This window comes from Triticum aestivum, chromosome 6B, assembly GCF_018294505.1.
Source record: "Triticum aestivum cultivar Chinese Spring chromosome 6B, IWGSC CS RefSeq v2.1, whole genome shotgun sequence".
Taxonomy (NCBI): Eukaryota; Viridiplantae; Streptophyta; class Magnoliopsida; order Poales; family Poaceae; genus Triticum; species Triticum aestivum.
In genome coordinates this window covers 84803037-84822245 of record NC_057810.1, presented here as the reverse complement: position 1 = coordinate 84822245, position 19209 = coordinate 84803037, and the positions used below count along the sequence as shown (strand labels likewise).

The window sequence follows — 19209 nt, the reverse complement described above, 5'->3', positions numbered from 1 at the left end:
GCTAAACGCGTTAGCCATAGGAGTAGAAGTAGTCGTTGGCGTGACAACTTCATGAAGACACAATGATGGAGATCATGATGATGGAGATCATGGTGTCATGCCGGTGACAAAGATGATCATGGAGCCCCGAAGATGGAGATCGAAGGAGTTGTATGCTATTGGCCATATCATGTCACTACTATATAATTGCATGTGATGTTTATTACGTTTTATGCATCTTGTTTACTTAGAACGGCGGTAGTAAATAAGATGATCCCTTATAATAATTTCAAGAAAGTGTTCCCCCTAACTGTGCACCTTTGCTAAAGTTCGTCGTTTCGAAGCACCACGTGATGATCGGGTGTGATAGATCCTTACGTTCACATACAACGGGTGTAAGACAGATTTACACATGCAGAACACTTAGGGTTAACTTGACGAGCCTAGCATGTACAGACATGGCCTCGGTATTGGGGAACGTAGTAATTTAAAAAAAATTCCTACGCACACGCAAGATCATGGTGATGGCATAGCAACGAGAGGGGAGAGTGTTGTCCACGTACCCTCGTAGACCGTAAGTGGAAGCGTTAGCACAACGCGGTTGATGTAGTCGTACGTCTTCACAATCCAACCGATCCAAGCACCGAACGTACGGCACCTCCGAGTTCAGCACACGTTCAGCTCGATGACGATCCCCGGGCTCCGATCCAGCAAAGCTTCGGGGATGAGTTCCGTTAGCACGACGGCATGGTGACGATGATGATGTTCTACCGGCGTAGGGCTTCGCCTAAGCTTCGCGATGATATGACCGAGGTGGAATATGGTGGAGGGGGCACCACACACGGCTAAGGAACGATCCGTAGATCAACTTGTGTGTCTATGGGTGCCCCCCACCCCCGTATATAAAGGAGCCAGGGGGGAGGAGGCGGCCGGCCAAGGAGGGCACGCCAAGGGGGGAGTCCTACTCCCACCGGGAGTAGGACTCCCTTCTTTCCTAGTTGGAATAGGAGAAGGGGGGAAAGAGGAGGAAGAGGGGAAGGAAAGGGGGGGCGCCGCCCCCTTCCCTTGTCCTATTCGGACTAGGAAGGGGAGGGGCGTGCGGCCCCCTCCTGCCTCCTTCCCTCTTCTCCCTCGAGGCCCATGTAGGCCCAATAACCCCCCGGGGGGGTTCCGGTAACCTCCCGGTGCTCCGGTAAAATGCCGATTTCACCCGGAACGATTCCGATGTCCAAATATAGGCTTCCAATATATCAATCTTTATGTCTCGACCATTTCGAGACTCCTCATTACGTCCGTGATCACATCCGGGACTCCGAACAAACTTCGGTACATCAAAACTTATAAACTCATAATAAAACTGTCATCGTTACGTGTTCGAGAACTATGTAGACATGACCTAGAACTATTCTCGGTCAATAACCAATAGCGGAACCTGGATGCTCATATTGGTTCCTACATATTCTACGAAGATCTTTATCGGTCAAACCGCATAACAACATACGTTGTTCCCTTTGTCATCGGTATGTTACTTGCCCGAGATTTGATCGTCGGTATCCAATACCTAGTTCAATCTCGTTACCGGCAAGTCTCTTTACACGTTCCGTAATGCATCATCCTGTAACCAACTCATTTGGTCACATTGCTTGCAAGGCTTATAGTGATGTGCATTACCGAGAGGGCCCAGAGATACCTCTCCGACAATCGGAGTGACAAAACCTAATCTCGAAATACGCCAACTCAACATGTACCTTCGGAGACACCTGTAGTACTCCTTTATAATCACCTAGTTACGTTGTGACGTTTGGTAGTACCCAAAGTGTTCCTCCGATAAACGGGAGTTGCATAATTCTCATAGTTACAGGAACATGTATAAGTCATGAAGAAAGCAATAGCAATATACTAAACGATCAAGTGCTAGGCTAACGGAATGGGTCATGTCAATCACATCATTCTCCTAATGATGTGATCCCATTAATCAAATGACAACACATGTCTATGGTTAGGAAACATAATCATCTTTGATTAACGAGCTAGTCTAGTAGAGGCATACTAGTGACTATATGTTTGTCTATGTATTCACACATGTATCATGTTTCCGGTTAATACAATTCTAGCATGAATAATAAACATTTATCATGATATGAGGAAATAAATAATAACTTTATTATTGCCTCTAGGGCATATTTCCTTCAGTCTCCCACTTGCACTAGAGTCAATAATCTAGATTACATAGTAATGATTCTAACACCCACGGAGTCTTGGTGCTGATCATGTTTTGCTCGTGAGAGTGGCTTAGTCAAAGGGTCTGCAACATTCAGATCCGTATGTATCTTGCAAATCTCTATGTCTCCCACTTGGACTTGGTCCCGAATGGAATTGAAGCGTCTCTTGATGTGCTTGGTCCTCTTGTGAAATCTGGATTCCTTTGCCAAGGCAATTGCACCAGTATTGTCACAGAAGATTTTCATTGGTCCCGATGCACTAGGTATGACACCTAGATCGGAAATGAACTCCTTCATCGAGACTCCTTCATTTGCTGCTTCCGAAGTAGCTATGTACTCCGCTTCACATGTAGATCCCGCCACGACTCTTTGTTTAGAACTGCACCAACTTACAGCTCCACCGTTTAATAAAAACACGTATCCGGTTTGCGATTTAGAATCGTCCGGATCAGTGTCAAAGCTTGCATCGACGTAACCATTTACGACTACCTCTTTGTCACCTTCATATACGAGAAACATATCCTTAGTCCTTTTCAGGTATTTCAGGATGTTCTTGACCGCTGTCCAGTGATCCACTCCTGGATTACTTTGGTACCTTCCTGCCAAGCTTATTACTAAGCATACGCCAGGTCTGGTACACAGCATTGCATACATGATAGAGCCTATGGCTGAAGCATAGGGAACATCTTTCATTTTCTCTCTATCTTCTGATGTGGTCGGGCATTGAGTTTGACTCAACTTCACACCTTGTAGTACGGGCAAGAACCCTTTCTTTGCCTGATCCATTTTGAACTTTTTCAAAATTTTATCAAGGTATGTGCTTTGTGAAAGTCCTATTAAGCGTCTTGATCTATCTCTATAGATCTTGATGCCCAATATATAAGCAGCTTCACCGAGGTCTTTCATTGAAAAACATTTATTCAAGTATCCCTTTATGCTATCCAGAAATTCTATATCATTTCCAATTAATAATATGTCATCTACATATAATATCAGAAATGCTACAGAGCTCCCACTCACTTTCTTGTAAATACAGGCTTCTCCAAAAGTCTGTATAAAACCATATGCTTTGATCACAATATCAAAGCGTTTATTCCAACTCCGAGATGCTTGCACCAGTCCATAAATAGAATGCTAGAGCTTGCACACTTTGTTAGCACCTTTTGGATCTACAAAACCTTCTAGCTGCATCATATACAACTCTTCTTCCAGAAATCCATTCAAGAATGCAGTTTTGACATCCATTTGCCAAATTTCATAATTATGAAATGCAGCAATAGCTAACATGATTCGGACAGACTTAAGCATCACTACGGGTGAGAAAGTCTCATCATAGTCAACCCCTTGAACTTGTCGAAAACCTTTCGCAACAAGTCGAGCTTTATAGACAGTTATATTTCCATCAGCGTCAGTCTTCTTCTTAAAAATCCATTTATTCTCAATGGCTTGCTGATCATCGGGCAAGTCAACCAAAGTCCATACTTTGTTTTCATACATGGATCCCATCTCAGATTTCATGGCCTCTAGCCATTTTGCGGAATCTGGGCTCATCATCGCTTCCTCATAGTTCGTAGGTTCATCATGGTCAACCAACATGACTTCCAGAATTGGATTACCGTACCACTCTGGTGCGGATCTTATTCTGGTAGACCTACGAGGTTCAGTAGAAACTTGATCTGAAGTTTCATGATCAATATCATTAGCTTCCTCACTAATTGGAGCAGTTGTCACAGGAACCGGTTCTTGTGATGAACTACTTTCCAATAAGGGAGTAGATACAGTTATCTCATCAAGTTCTACTTTCCTCCCACTCACTTCTTTCGAGAGAAACTCCTTCTCTAGAAAGGATCCGATTTTAGCAACGAAAATCTTGCCCTCAGATCTGTGATAGAAGGTGTACCCAATAGTCTCTTTTGGGTATCCTATGAAGACACATTTCTCCGATTTGGGTTCGAGCTTATCTGGTTGAAGTTTCTTCACATAAGCATCGCAGCCCCAAACTTTAAGAAATGACAACTTTGGTTTCTTGCCAAACCATAGTTCATAAGGCGTCATCTTAATGGATTTTGATGGTGCCCTATTTAACGTGAATGCGGCCGTCTCTAAAGCATAACCCCAAAACGATAGCGGTAAATCAGTAAGAGACATCATAGATTGCACCATATCTAGTAAAGTACGATTACGATGTTCGGACACACCATTTCGTTGTGGTGTTCCAGGTGGCATGAGTTGCGAAACTATTCCGTGTTTTTTCAAGTGTAGACCAAACTCGTAACTCAAATATTCTCCTCCACGATCAGATCGTAGAAATTTTATATTCCTGTTACGATGATTTTCTACTTCACTCTGAAATTCTTTGAACTTTTCAAATGTTTCAGACTTGTGTTTCATCAAGTAGATATACCCATATCTGCTCAAATCATCTGTGAAGGTGAGAAAATAACGATATCTGCCGCGAGCCTCAACATTCATTGGACCACAAACATCAGTATGTATGATTTCCAACAAGTCAGTTGCTCGCTCCATAGTTCCGGAGAATGGTGTTTTAGTCATCTTGCCCATGAGGCACGGTTCGCAAGTACCAAGTGATTCATAATCAAGTGATTCCAAAATCCCATCGGTATGGAGTTTCTTCATGCGCTTTACACCGATATGACCTAAACGGCAGTGCCACAAATAAGTTGCACTATCATTATTAACTCTGTATCTTTTGGTTTCAACACTATGAATATGTGTATCACTGCTATCGAGATTTAATAAAAATAGACCACTCTTCAAGGGTGCATGACCATAAAAGATATTACTCATATAAATAGAACAACCATTATTCTCTGATTTAAATGAATAACCGTCTCGCATCAAACAAGATCCAGATATAATGTTCATGCTTAACGCTGGCACCAAATAACAATTATTTAGGTCTAAAACTAATCCCGATGGTAGATGTAGAGGTAGCGTGCCGACCGCGATCACATCGACTTTGGAACCATTTCCCACGCGCATCGTCACTTCGTCCTTAGCCAATCTTCGCTTAATCCGTAGTCCCTGTTTCGAGTTGCAAATATTAGCAACAGAACCAGTATCAAATACCCAGGTGCTACTGCGAGCATTAGTAAGGTACACATCAATAACATGTATATCACATATACCTTTGTTCACTTTGCCATCCTTCTTATCCGCCAAATACTTGGGGCAGTTCCGCTTCCAGTGTCCAGTCTGCTTGCAGTAGAAGCACTCAGTTTCAGGCTTAGGTCCAGACTTGGGTTTCTTCTCTTGAGCAGCAACTTGCTTGCTGTTCTTTTTGAAGTTCCCCTTCTTCTTCCCTTTGCCCTTTTTCTTGAAACTGGTGGTCTTGTTAACCATCAACACTTGATGCTCCTTCTTGATTTCTACCTCCGCGGCTTTTAGCATTGCGAAGAGCTCGGGAATAGTCTTGTTCATCCCTTGCATATTATTGTTCATCACGAAGCTCTTGTAGCTTGGTGGCAGTGATTGAAGAATTCTGTCAATGACACTATCATCAGGAAGATTAACTCCCAGTTGAATCAAGTGATTATTATACCCAGACATTTTGAGTATGTGTTCACCGACAGAACTATTCTCCTCCATCTTGCAGCTGTAGAACTTATTGGAGACTTCATATCTCTCAATCCGGGCATTTGCTTGAAATATTAACTTCAACTCCTGGAACATCTCATATGCCCCATGACGTTCAAAACGTCGTTGAAGACCCGGTTCTAAGCCGTAAAGCATGGCACACTGAACTATCGAGTAGTCATCAGCTTTGCTCTGCCAGACGTTCTTAACGTCATCAGTTGCATCAGCAGCAGGCTTGGCACCCAACGGTGCTTCCAGGACGTAACTTTTCTGTGCAGCAATGAGGATAATCCTCAGGTTACGGACCCAGTCCGTGTAACCGCTACCATCATCTTTCAACTTTTCTTTCTCAAGGAACGCATTAAAATTTAACGGAACAACAGCACGAGCCATCTATCTACAAACAAACATAGACAAGCAAAATACTATCAGGTACTAAGTTTCATGATAAATTTAAGTTCAATTAATCATATTAAATTAAGAACTCCCACTTAGACAGACATCTCTCTAGTCATCTAAGTGATCACGTGATCCAAATCAACTAAACCATGTCCGATCATCATGTGAGATGGAGTAGTTTCAATGGTGAACATCACTATGTTGATCATATCTACTATGTGATTCACGCTCGACCTTTCGGTCTCCGTGTTCCGAGGCCATATCTGTATATGCTAGGCTCGTCAAGTATGACCTGAGTATTCCGCGTGTGCAACTGTTTTGCACCCATTGTATTTGAACGTAGAGCCTATCACACCCGATCATCACGTGGTGTCTTAGCACGAAGAACTTTCGCAACGGTGCATACTCAGGGAGAACATTTCTTGATTATTAGTGAGAGATCATCTTAAAATGCTACCGTCAATCAAAGCAAGATAAGATGCATAAAGGATAAACATCACATGCAATCAATATAAGTGATATGATATGGCCATCATCATCTTGTGCTTGTGATCTCCATCTTCGAAGCACCATCGTGATCACCATCGTTACCGGCGCGACACCTTGATCTTCATCGTAGAATCGTTGTCGTTACGCCATCTATTGCTTCTACGACTATCGCTATCGCTTAGAGATAAAGTAAAGCAACTACAGGGCGTTTGCATTTCATACAATAAAGCGACAACCATATGGCTCCTGCCAGTTGCCGATAACTTCGGTTACAAAACATGATCATCTCATACAATAAAATATAGCATCACGTCTTGACCATATCACATCACAACATGCCCTGCAAAAACAAGTTAGACGTCCTCTACTTTGTTGTTGCAAATTTTACGTGGCTGCTACGGGCTTTAGCAAGAACCGTTCTTACCTATGCATAAAAACCACAACGATAGTTCATCAAGTTAGTGCTGTTTTAACCTTCGCAAGGACCGGGCGTAGCCACACTCGATTCATCTAAAGTGAGAGAGACAAACACCCGCCAGCCACCTTTAAGCACGAGTGCTCGCAACGGTGAAACCAGTCTCGCGTAAGCGTACGCGTAATGTCGGTCCGGGCCGCTTCATCTCACAATACCGCTGAACCAAAGTATGACATGTTGGTAAGCAGTATGACTTGTATCGCCCACAACTCACTTGTGTTCTACTCGTGCATATAACATCAACGCATAAAACCTAGGCTCGGATGCCGTTGTTGGGGAACGTAGTAATTTCAAAAAATTTCCTACGCACACGCAAGATCATGGTGATGGCATAGAAACGAGAGGGGAGAGTGTTGTCCACGTACCCTCGTAGACCGTAAGTGGAAGCGTTAGCACAACACGGTTGATGTAGTCGTACGTCTTCACGATCCAACCGATCCAAGCACCGAACGTACGGCACCTCCGAGTTCAGCACACGTTCAGCTCGATGACGATCCCCGGGCTCCGATCCAGCAAAGCTTCAGGGATGAGTTCCGTCAGCACGACGGCGTGGTGACGATGATGATGTTCTACCGGCGCAGGGCTTCGCCTAAGCTTCGCGACGATATGACCGAGGTGGAATATGGTGGAGGGGGGCACCGCACACGGCTAAGGAACGATCCGTAGATCAACTTGTGTGTCTATGGGTGCCCCCCCCGCCCCCGTATATAAAGGAGCCAGGGGGGAGGAGGAGGCCGGCCAAGGAGGGCACGCCAAGGGGGGAGTCCTACTCCCACCGGGAGTAGGACTCCCTTCTTTCCTAGTTGGAATAGGAGAAGGGGGGAAAGAGGAGGAAGAGGGGAAGGAAAGGGGGGGGGCGCCCCCCTTCCCTTGTCCTATTCGGACCAGGAAGGGGAGGGGCACGCGGCCCCCTCCTGCCTCCTTCCCTGTTCTCCCTCGAGGCCCATGTAGGCCCAATAACCCCCCGGGGGGGTTCCGGTAACCTCCCGATGCTCCGGTAAAATGCCGATTTCACCCAGAACAATTCCGATGTCCAAATATAGGCTTCCAATATATCAATCTTTATGTCTCGACCATTTCGAGACTCCTCGTTACGTCCGTGATCACATCCGGGACTCCGAACAAACTTCGGTACATCAAAACTTATAAACTCATAATAAAACTGTCATCGTAACGTTAAGCGTGCGGACCCTACGGGTTCGAGAACTATGTAGACATGACCTGGAACTATTCTCGGTCAATAACCAATAGCGGAACCTGGATGCTCATATTGGTTCCTACATATTCTACGAAGATCTTTATCGGTCAAACCGCATAACACCATACGTTGTTCCCTTTGTCATCGGTATGTTACTTGCCCGAGATTTGATCGTCGGTATCCAATACCTAGTTCAATCTCGTTACCGGCAAGTCTCTTTACACGTTCCGTAATGCATCATCCTGTAACCAACTCATTTGGTCACATTGCTTGCAAGGCTTATAGTGATGTGCATTACCGAGAGGGCCCAGAGATACCTCTCCGACAATCGGAGTGACAAAACCTAATCTCGAAATACGCCAACTCAACATGTACCTTCGGAGACACCTGTAGTACTCCTTTATAATCACCCAGTTACGTTGTGACATTTGGTAGTACCCAAAGTGTTCCTCCGGTAAACGGTAGTTGCATAATTCTCATAGTTACAGGAACATGTATAAGTCATGAAGAAAGCAATAGCAATATACTAAACGATCAAGTGCTAGGCTAACGGAATGGGTCATGTCAATCACATCATTCTCCTAATGATGTGATCCCATTAATCAAATGACAACACATGTCTATGGTTAGGAAACATAACCATCTTTGATTAACGAGCTAGTCTAGTAGAGGCATACTAGTGACTATATGTTTGTCTATGTATTCACACATGTATCATGTTTCCGGTTAATACAATTCTAGCATGAACAATAAACATTTATCATGATATGAGGAAATAAATAATAACTTTATTATTGCCTCTAGGGCATATTTCCTTCACTCGAAACACAAGAGACCGAAAGGTCAAACATGAGTCGTATAGAAGATACGATCAACATGGAGATGTTCACCGATGATGACTAGTCCGTCTCACGTGATGATCGGACACGGCCTAGTCGACTCAGATCGTGTAACACTTAGATGACTAGAGGGATGTCTAATCTGAGTGGGAGTTCATTAAATAATTTGATTAGATGAACTTAATTATCATGAACTTAGTCTAAAACTTTTGCAAAATATGTCTTGTAGATCAAATGGCCAACGCTCATGTCAACATGAACTTCAACGCGTTCCTAGAGAAAACCAAGCTGAAAGATGATGGCAGCAACTATACGGACTGGGTCCGGAACCTGAGGATCATCCTCATAGCTGCCAGGAAACAATATGTCCTAGAAGGACCGCTAGGTGATGCACCCGTCCCAGAGAACCAAGACATTATGAATGCTTGGCAGACTCGCGCTGATGATTACTCCCTCGTTCAGTGCGGCACGCTTTACAGCTTAGAACCGGGGCTCCAAAAGCGTTTTGAGCAACACGGAGCATATGAGATGTTCGAGGAGCTGAAACTAGTTTTCCAAGCTCATGCCTGGGTCGAGAGATATGAAGTAAGATGGAGGAAAATAGTTCTGTCAGTGAGCACATACTCAAAATGTCTGGGTTGCACAACCGCCTGTCCCAGCTGGACATTAACCTCCCGGATGAGGCGGTCATTGACAGAATCCTTCAGTCGCTCCCACCAAGCTACAAGAGCTTTGTGATGAACTACAATATGCAGGGGATGGTAAAGACCATTCCTGAAGTATTTTCAATGCTGAAGTCAGTAGAGGTTGAAATCAAGAAAGAACATCAAGTGTTGATGGTCAATAAGACCACTAAGTTCAAGAAGGGCAAGGGCAAGAAGAACTTCAAGAAGGACGGCAAAGATGTTGCCGCGCCCGGTAAGCCAGTTGCCGGGAAGAAGTCAAAGAATGGACCCAAGCCTGAAACTGAGTGCTTTTATTGCAAGGGGAAGGGTCACTGGAAGCGGAACTGCCCCAAATACTTAGCGGATAAGAAGGCCGGCAACACAAAAGGTATATTTGATATACATGTAATTGATGTGTACCTTACCAGTACTCGTAGTAACTCCTGGGTATTTGATACCGGTGCCGTTGCTCACATTTGTAACTCACAGCAGGAGCTGCGGAATAAGCGGAGACTGGCGAAGGACGAGGTGACGATGCGCGTCGGGAATGGTTCCAAGGTCGATGTGATCGCCATCGGCATGCTACCTCTACATTTACCTACGGGATTAGTTTTAAACCTCAATAATTGTTATTTAGTGCCAAGTTTGAGCATGAACATTGTATCTGGATCTCGTTTAATACGAGATGGCTACTCATTTAAATCCGAGAATAATGGTTGTTCTATTTATATGAGAGATATGTTTTATGGTCATGCCCCAATGGTCAATGGTTTATTCTTAATGAATCTCGAACGTAATGTTACACATATTCATAGCGTGAATACCAAGAGATGTAAAGTTGATAACGATAGTCCCACATACTTGTGGCACTGCCGCCTTGGTCACATTGGTGTCAAGCGCATGAAGAAGCTCCATGCTGATGGACTTTTAGAGTCTCTCGATTATGAATCATCTGACACATGCGAACCATGCCTCATGGGCAAAATGACGAAGACCCCGTTCTCCGGAACAATGGAGCGAGCAACCAACTTGTTGGAAATCATACATACCGATGTGTGCGGTCCAATGAGCATTGAGGCTCGCGGAGGATATCGTTATGTTCTTACTCTCACTGATGACTTGAGTAGATATGGGTATGTCTATTTGATGAAACACAAGTCTGAGACCTTTGAAAAGTTCAAGGAATTTCAGAATGAAGTAGAGAATCAACGTGACCGAAGGATAAAATTCTTACGATCGGATGGTGGAGGAGAATATTTAAGTCACGAGTTTGGTACACACTTAAGAAAATGTGGAATCGTTTCACAACTCACGCCGCCTGGAACACCTCAGCGTAACGGTGTGTCCGAATGTCGTAATCGCACTCTACTGGATATGGTGCGATCTATGATGTCTCTTACCGATTTACCGCTATCATTTTGGGGATACGCTCTAGAGACAGCTACATTCACTTTAAATAGGGCACCGTCTAAATCCGTTGAGACGACACCGTATGAATTATGGTTTGGGAAGAAACCTAAGCTGTCGTTTCTAAAAGTTTGGGGATGCGATGCTTATGTCAAGAATTCAACCTGAAAAGCTCGAACCCAAGTCGGAAAAATGCGTCTTCATAGGATACCCTAAAGAAACCATTGGGTATACCTTCTACTTAAGATCCGAAGGCAAGATCTTTGTTGCCAAGAACGGATCCTTTCTGGAAAAAGAGTTTCTCTCGAAAGAAGTAAGTGGGAGGAAAGTAGAACTCGATGAAGTACTACCTCTTGAACAGGATAGTAGTGCAGCTCAGGAAAATGTTCCTGTGATGCCTACACCAACTGAAGAGGAAAACAATGATGATGATCAAGGTACTTCGGATCAAGTTGCTACTGAACTTCGTAGGTCCACAAGGACACGTTCCGCACCAGAGTGGTACGGCAACCCTGTCCTGGAAATCATGTTGTTGGACAACGATGAACCTTCGAACTATGAAGAAGCAATGGCGGGCCCAGATTCCAACAAATGGCTAGAAGCCATGAAATCCGAGATAGAATCCATGTATGAAAACAAAGTATGGACTTTGACTGACTTGCCCGATGATCGGCGAGCGATAGAAAACAAATGGATCTTTAAGAAGAAGACGGACGCGGATGGAAATGTCACCATCTATAAAGCTCGACTTGTCGCTAAGGGTTATCGGAAAGTTCAAGGGATTGACTACGATGAGACTTTCTCTCCCGTAGCGAAGCTTAAGTCCGTCCGAATCATGTTAGCAATTGCCACATACTATGATTATGAGATATGGCAGATGGACGTCAAAACGGCATTCCTTAACGGGCATCTTAAGGAAGAACTGTATATGATGCAGCCGGAGGGTTTTGTCGATCCTAAGAATGCTAACAAAGTATGCAAGCTCCAGCGATCCATTTATGGGCTGGTGCAAGCATCTCGGAGTTGGAACATTCGCTTTGATGAGATGATCAAAGCGTTTGGGTTTACGCAGACTTATGGAGAAGCCTGCGTTTACAAGAAAGTGAGTGGGATCCCGGACGTCACGAGGAGTTCTGGAATGGTCCGGAGGTAAAGATTTATATATGGGAAGTTGTCATACGGACACCGGAAGGTTTCGGGGGCATATCGGTATTGTACCGGGGCCACCGGAAGGGTTCCGGGGGTCCACCGGGAGGGGCCACCCCTCCCGGGGGGGGGGGCACATGGGCTGCGTGGGGCAGGAGCCAGCCCCTGGAGGGCTGGGCGCGCCCCCCTTGGGCCCATGCGCCTAGGGTTGGGGGGAACCCTAGAGGGGGCGCCCCCCCTTGCTTGGGGGGCAAGTCCCCCCTCCCTGGCCGCCGCCCCCCCTCTAGATCCCATCTAGAGGGGCCGCCCCCCTTGCCCCTTCCCTTATAAATAGAGGGGTGAGGGGAGGGCTGAACACCCAAGTCAAGGCGCAGCCCTGTCGGAGTACTGCCTCTCCACCATCATCACGCCGTCGTGCTGCTGCTGGAGCCTTCTTCCTCAACCTCTCCTTCCCCCTTGCTGGATCAAGAAGGAGGAGACGTCGCCCGTACCGTACGTGTGTTGAACGCGGAGGTGCTATCCGTTCAGCACTTGGTCATCGGTGATCTGAATCACGGCGAGTACGACTCCATCATCACCGTTCCCTCGAACGCTTCCGTACGCGATCTACAAGTGGTATGTAGATGCAAACTCACTCCCTTGACTCGTTGCTTAGATGAACTCATAGATGGATCTTGGTGAAACCGTAGGAAAAATTTTAATTTTCTGCAACGTTCCCCAACAATTATGGCATAGTAATCCCCGATAATTGAGGATGAAGAAAGTGCGCGAGGTGGTCTGCCCGCAGAACATTTAATGAGGGGCATTAGTTTGTGTGGCAGATACTGTCGAATATGATTTTATTTGATTGATCAAACATCCCTAGTAATCCTTTGTATATTTTTTGATGTCGACTAGCACATATGCCTGTGCGTTGCAACAGAAAAAAATAATATTTTGTGCAAACATAATGTCCAGAGTACCAGATTCACTATGAAGCTGCAACGCAACATCCTTCTACAAAATAAACATAAAAAAAATACGTTGATATTTAGCCGTGTTCATATTTTCTTTGCCAGGCATAATCTTTCACTGATTTCATTTAAGTATAATTCTTTTTCTAATGGCATTTAGTGATTTAAGTATAATCCTTTTATTAATTACTATGACGTCCTCACCAGTTTTAATAGGGAATCAAATCCTTTCTTTTCTAATTTAATAGCCCCAACACATTGAAGCCTACATATCCTTCCTTTTAATTATCCTACTTTTTTACCTCAAATCCTTCATGTTGAATTTATTAAGACCACAATCTTTCATTTAGTTATTCCACCGGTTTATCCATAATTCTTTCTTTAATTAGTCACATCCATTTAAATATTCTATTTAAGCCAACAATCCTTCCTTTATTAGCTCATTCGCTTAGTTAGCTCGCGCTAAACATGATTACTTCCACTCATATATTTAGAGCGAGTTGGGATTAGTAAATGTGAAAGACGCATAAGTCGTTGGTTGTTACATGGAAGAGTTAGACAGGAGGTCTTATGTTCAATTCCCACAATATTGATTTATTTTGACCCAATTATTTTTTGCGGTCTCTATGAAAGCCCATAAAAGGCCCATAAACATACAAGTACCTGGTCCAGATCGCTTAGCGTGTGTAAATCAAACGAAAAGGACTAAACCAAACCAAGAATACCTATTCCTTTTAATAGTAGGTATAGATATAGATAGATAGATAGATATAGATATAGATATAGATATATGAGAATTCATGTTTGCTCTTTTAATAATCACGTAGATTTAGATAGTGTAGATACTATAGATAGGATCATAGGAGAGATATGATACACACTTGTGCGAGAAAAAAAAAACATACAAAAGGATATCTTCAGTGTAAGTTTGGGCCGATCCATTTCCACATTTCATTTTGGGGTGCTGCTGCTTCGACTCCACCTACCACATCGCGTACAGCCCGCACAACGGCACGAGCAGCGCCGCCGCCGCCGCCGCCGCCACCACCCCCAACCCCCCTCGCCGGCGATGAGCCCACTGGAGGACGACGATCTGCTCCCCGAGATCCTCGTCCGCCTGCCCCCGCAGCCCTCCTCCCTGCCCCGCGCCTCCGCTGTCTGCAAGCGCTGGCGCCTCCTCGTCTCCGACCCAGGATTCTCCCGCCGCTTCCGCATCCGCCACCGCCGCAGCCCTCCCCTCCTCGGTTTCTTCCGCAGGAATAACGGCCTGCCCTTCGTACCCACTCTCGACGCCCCGGATCGTGTCTCCCCCGGTCGTTTCTCCTTGCAGCGCGGCGACGGCGACCGGTTCATGCCCCTCGGATGCCGCCATGGCCTGGTACTCATCTCCAACAAACCTAAGAACCAGATCCTGGTGTGGGACCCCGTCACCGGCGACCAGCGCCGCCTTGTCTTGCCCCCGGGGGTTGCGGTACATGCAGAGAAGACATCGATCAATGGGGCGGTGCTTCGTGCTCATGCGGCCGGAGACGATGCGCAGCACTTCCAAGTGGTGTTGGTAGTGGCAGACAACGACGACGAGCAACACAGGCGAGCGCTTGCCTGCGCTTACTCGTCAGAGACCGGCGCGTGGGGTGATCTGGTCTCAACACAGCTTCCACCTGACGTTATAATGAGTGATGCTCCCACCTTGGTTTCGATTGACAAGCCTGCTGTGCTGGTTGGGGATTCCCTTTACTGGAAGCTTGCTTGGAATATGGATGGAATTCTCTAGTTTGATTTGGAGAATCAAAGCCTAGCTGTGATAAGGGTTCCAGTGGATATCCTTGAAGAGGGCCAGTACATGTTGATTATGCGGGCAGAGGGTGGGGGCCTTGGTTTACTCATCCAGACAGACTGCAGCATCCAATTGTGGAAGATGAAGACTGATTGTGATGGTGTTGCTTCATGGGGGCTTGGAAGAACCACTGAACTGGACAAGCTACTTTCTCTGAAATCTCAGGAGACTAACATGTTGATACCAGGGCTCGAGGAGGAAAATAATGTGGTATTCGTGTGGGCAGATCACATCGTCTTAACGGTCCATCTTGAGTCAATGAAGTTCAAGAAGCTTTCTGGAACCTACCCCCTTTCTCATTATCATCCATTCAGAAGTGTCTACGCTGCAGGTAAAGCATGTCTTGACATGTTCGTTATGACAAAACCAAGTTAATTTTTGATAATTGGTTCATGGCATATATGGTTCATCCTTTCCTGTTGAGTTAACAATTTTAAGTAGTGTCATATCACTTGTTCCTTTCGCTGCTTGCTGACCTCTTAAACATATAGCGATTGTTTCCTGTATTTCTATTCTGATTCTTGTGTGGTGGCGTTGTATGTAATGATTATGATTTGTTAGAAAAAATAAATCTGTTAGTGGTATATAGTCTTGTATATTCTCTGCAGCCTGGCGATGGCCTGCAATTGGTCTATTGTTCAGTTTCACTTCTGAAATTCTTGTTGTTCAAGTCAGAGCTAGCAAACTGTCTTCATCTGTTTATTATCATCCACAACTCTTTGCTTACATGTTCACCCGGTCACCTCCTTGCATTGATGGCAGACTGCATCTTTGACGTCTTCTCCAGGCCCTGCTTCTCTTCCATATGCCTTTAACCACCTGACTTCTCTTTTATTTGCTAATGTTCTATCCCCTCTCTACTGGATGTGAATACTTCCGGTTGCCTTCCTGTTCAATCGAACTGCCATGCTTTCAGTTACCTCCTCAGTACTCCCCCAGTTCCTTCTGATAATGCAGGTTTTTCTCCCTCTAGCTCCCAGATGAGTCAAAACTCATTACCCTTCCCCTCTGTGAATATGTTAAGTGGTAACATAATCAGTACATCCTCTTTTGTGTTCTTCATGGACTTATTTTTTGTTTGTTTTACTTCTACTAGTTGCTACATGCCTTTGATTAGTTTTTCGTGGTTATGGGTCTATCAAATCCTAATGCGATTTATATGGTGTTACCTCTACGTGAGTATTTGATAACTATGCATGACGACCATTTGCTTCATGCTTCCTTCATATAAACGGGATAGCTATATCATTTCACATTGCTGCTCTTATTTTGGTCATTATTGTACCTAGTGAACTGATGATCGTCAGAAACACTCAAAGAGTATGCTTTCATTAATTTTTGTATTTCTATTTATCCTTTTGCTCAATTTATTGCAGTTTTACGGATGATTGTTCTAGTAGAAGGCAGTTTGCGTAAATATTATTCTCAGCATATCTCTCAGTGTCTATCTAATTTGCATATGTAATCTGCCATGATCCACTAACATGATTTGTCTGGTCCAAGCTATATGTATCAATGCTTTGCCGGCAGTCTATTTTCTGCACTTTTGGTCACTTTAGGTGCTTAAGACTTTATAAACATATGATCGAAATGCCATGACTAAAAGATTCACTGTAAACACTGCTTTTGTCACAAATTGTATTTTTTACTGACATATTAATATTACCAGTAAACTAGTGGTCAAAGCATTGCTTTTGTTGTTGTCAAGAAAGAATAATGCATCTATTTTGGGCCGAGGGAACTGTGTCTGTTAATAAGACAATGCACAATCCCCAGTTGAGGCTTTTACTACATGAGTTCAATTAAATTTTATTTGTGAGCGACTAGCTAGCTCGTACATTTCTGAAAAGTATGTCTATGAGCTATAAACTAGATGGTTTGGGTTTGTTGCCCCATGAGCCCCTTGTGTGCCCATGATAACAAGGAATATTTCAAATGATTCGATAAGCTAGGATGTCCAGTATTTCCCTGTAATGGAGTTATTTGGACCACTGATTTTATTTGATTTTTGCCTTCACTGAGAACAGAATAACAGATGTAGCCAAAAACTTGAGAATATCCTAACAATAAGAGTTGAAGGTGTGGTGATAAAAATGAACCCTTTTCCTGTAGCGGTTCTCTGTTTCTAGTGTTGGTTTGTCTGCTGATGCTGACCGCTGAGACGGTCCAGTTTCGGAGCATTTGGCATGATTTCCACAATACCAGTGAAGTTAATGTGTACTGTTTGAGTCGTACAAAAAATTGAGATACATAACTTTAACGTTTTTTCTCTGAATGTATTGTGATACATAGCTTTAACATTGACTGATGAAATTGGCTGCTCTGCAGCTATCTAGGATTGAATTCCGGTGGCCGAGATGCAGAAAATGGTTATGGTGCTGTAGGTTCTTCCAATTTCTATGCTGTTCACGGGGTCTGCCATGTGCTATACCCATAATTTGGCCCTCTGTGCCGGCCTTTGCAAACTTACCTGTCTATCGTCTATGTTCTGTATGAGGACACGGTGACTTGCTTGGATTAATAATTAGTGTTGGGTTACTCTCGCGGTTCATTTGCTTGGTGCCTTTTAAACAAGCACGCCAAGGCAAGCTCGTCTGTCAGTTGTATCGTTTGCTTATGTCTCATGTTGTGTCAGGTTGAGGTTTCAGGTTGTAGGTTGCTTACAGGAGGTGGTCTCTTGCAGCTCTGTACACGTATGGATTGCAATACAAATCTCCGAAAGTGAAAAGATCAGTTCCTTGCTGTGGGCGTTCCCTTTGCTCAGCCATGCTAAAATTGACGCTGATTGTGATGGGGCGATCCGTCAAGCTTCCCTTTCTTTCAAGGGGCTGGGGTTTTGTTGCGAGGAATGATCGGGCCTTACCGCGGCATCGGGGCGCTTTCTTTGTGATGACGTCGGGTCATCTTCAGGGAGTCAGCTCCGCACTACATGCTGAAGCTTTGGCGCTGCTTCAACAAGCTAAAGCAAGCACATGGCAATTACATAATTGCCGTGTGTTGCATATGACAATGTAAAAAGAAAATGTATGTGCTAGGCGCTCTGTTAGGGGATGGCAACCAGATTGTGTGGGCTGGCCATCTACCTCAGTTTGTACTGAATCTGTGTGCTGCCGACTTGTCCAACGTTTCAGTTTAATGGAGTGCATCGGCAGTGTTACTTTCTGAAGAAAAAAATGCGAACGGACAAACACAGGCAGCTCCTTAAGATCTTGTCTAGGAAGGAAGCTCCCTTTCTTAATTTAGCACTGAGCAAATCTCCATTAGGAAAATACGTTGCCTTCAGAACAGTACCACACAAAGAATCTGGATTATCTATTAACCTCCATGCTTGTCTTGCTAGAAGAGCCAAATTAGAATAGTGGATGTCTCTAAACCCCGTACCTCCTTTGCACTTCGGCGCACATAATATCCACCAATGCATTCTCTTTTGGTTGTCACTGTCCCCCCAACATTAGTGCAACATCGAGTCAGATATTCCTTTACAAACTTGTTTAGGAATTTTAAAGATTGACATCCAGAAATAAGAGAGGACTGTTCCACCGAGTCTCCTCAGCGATTTGGATTTCTGACCGTTGGATCTGGCTGCTTGATGCGATCTGGGCCGTCGGATCGAGCCGTTGGATGACCTACGCCGTCGGATCAGATCCCGGCACTGTAGGAATGAATAGTGATAAAAAACGTCTGCCACCGCGTGTAATTCCGGTGCCCCGCCAAGGGCATTTTCATCATTTCACGTCCTACGATATAAAATGGGCCCGCTCCTGTTGCGCGACCTCCTTCCACACACACACACTCTCTCTCTCTCTCTCTCTCCACACCCTAACCCGCCTCTCTGCCCCGCCGCCGCTGCGGTCGCTCGCCCAGGCACCCATCCAGCACTCGCGCCGCCGCCGTTGCCCCCTCTCCTCTTCCTCCCGCCCGGCCCGTGCCTCCCTGCCCCGCTGCCATCCAGGGCCAGCCCCACACCGCTGCATCCTCTTCCTTCCTCTCATCCCCACGCGAC

The 19209-nt window shown here is 44.9% G+C and overlaps 1 pseudogene; it reads left to right on the top strand.

Annotated features, from left to right (window-relative positions):
- The window catches only part of LOC123138875 (F-box protein At5g03970-like), a 67848-nt pseudogene extending 49454 nt beyond the window's left edge, over nucleotides 1–18394 (top strand).
- The last annotated feature ends 815 nt before the right edge of the window (nucleotides 18395–19209 follow it).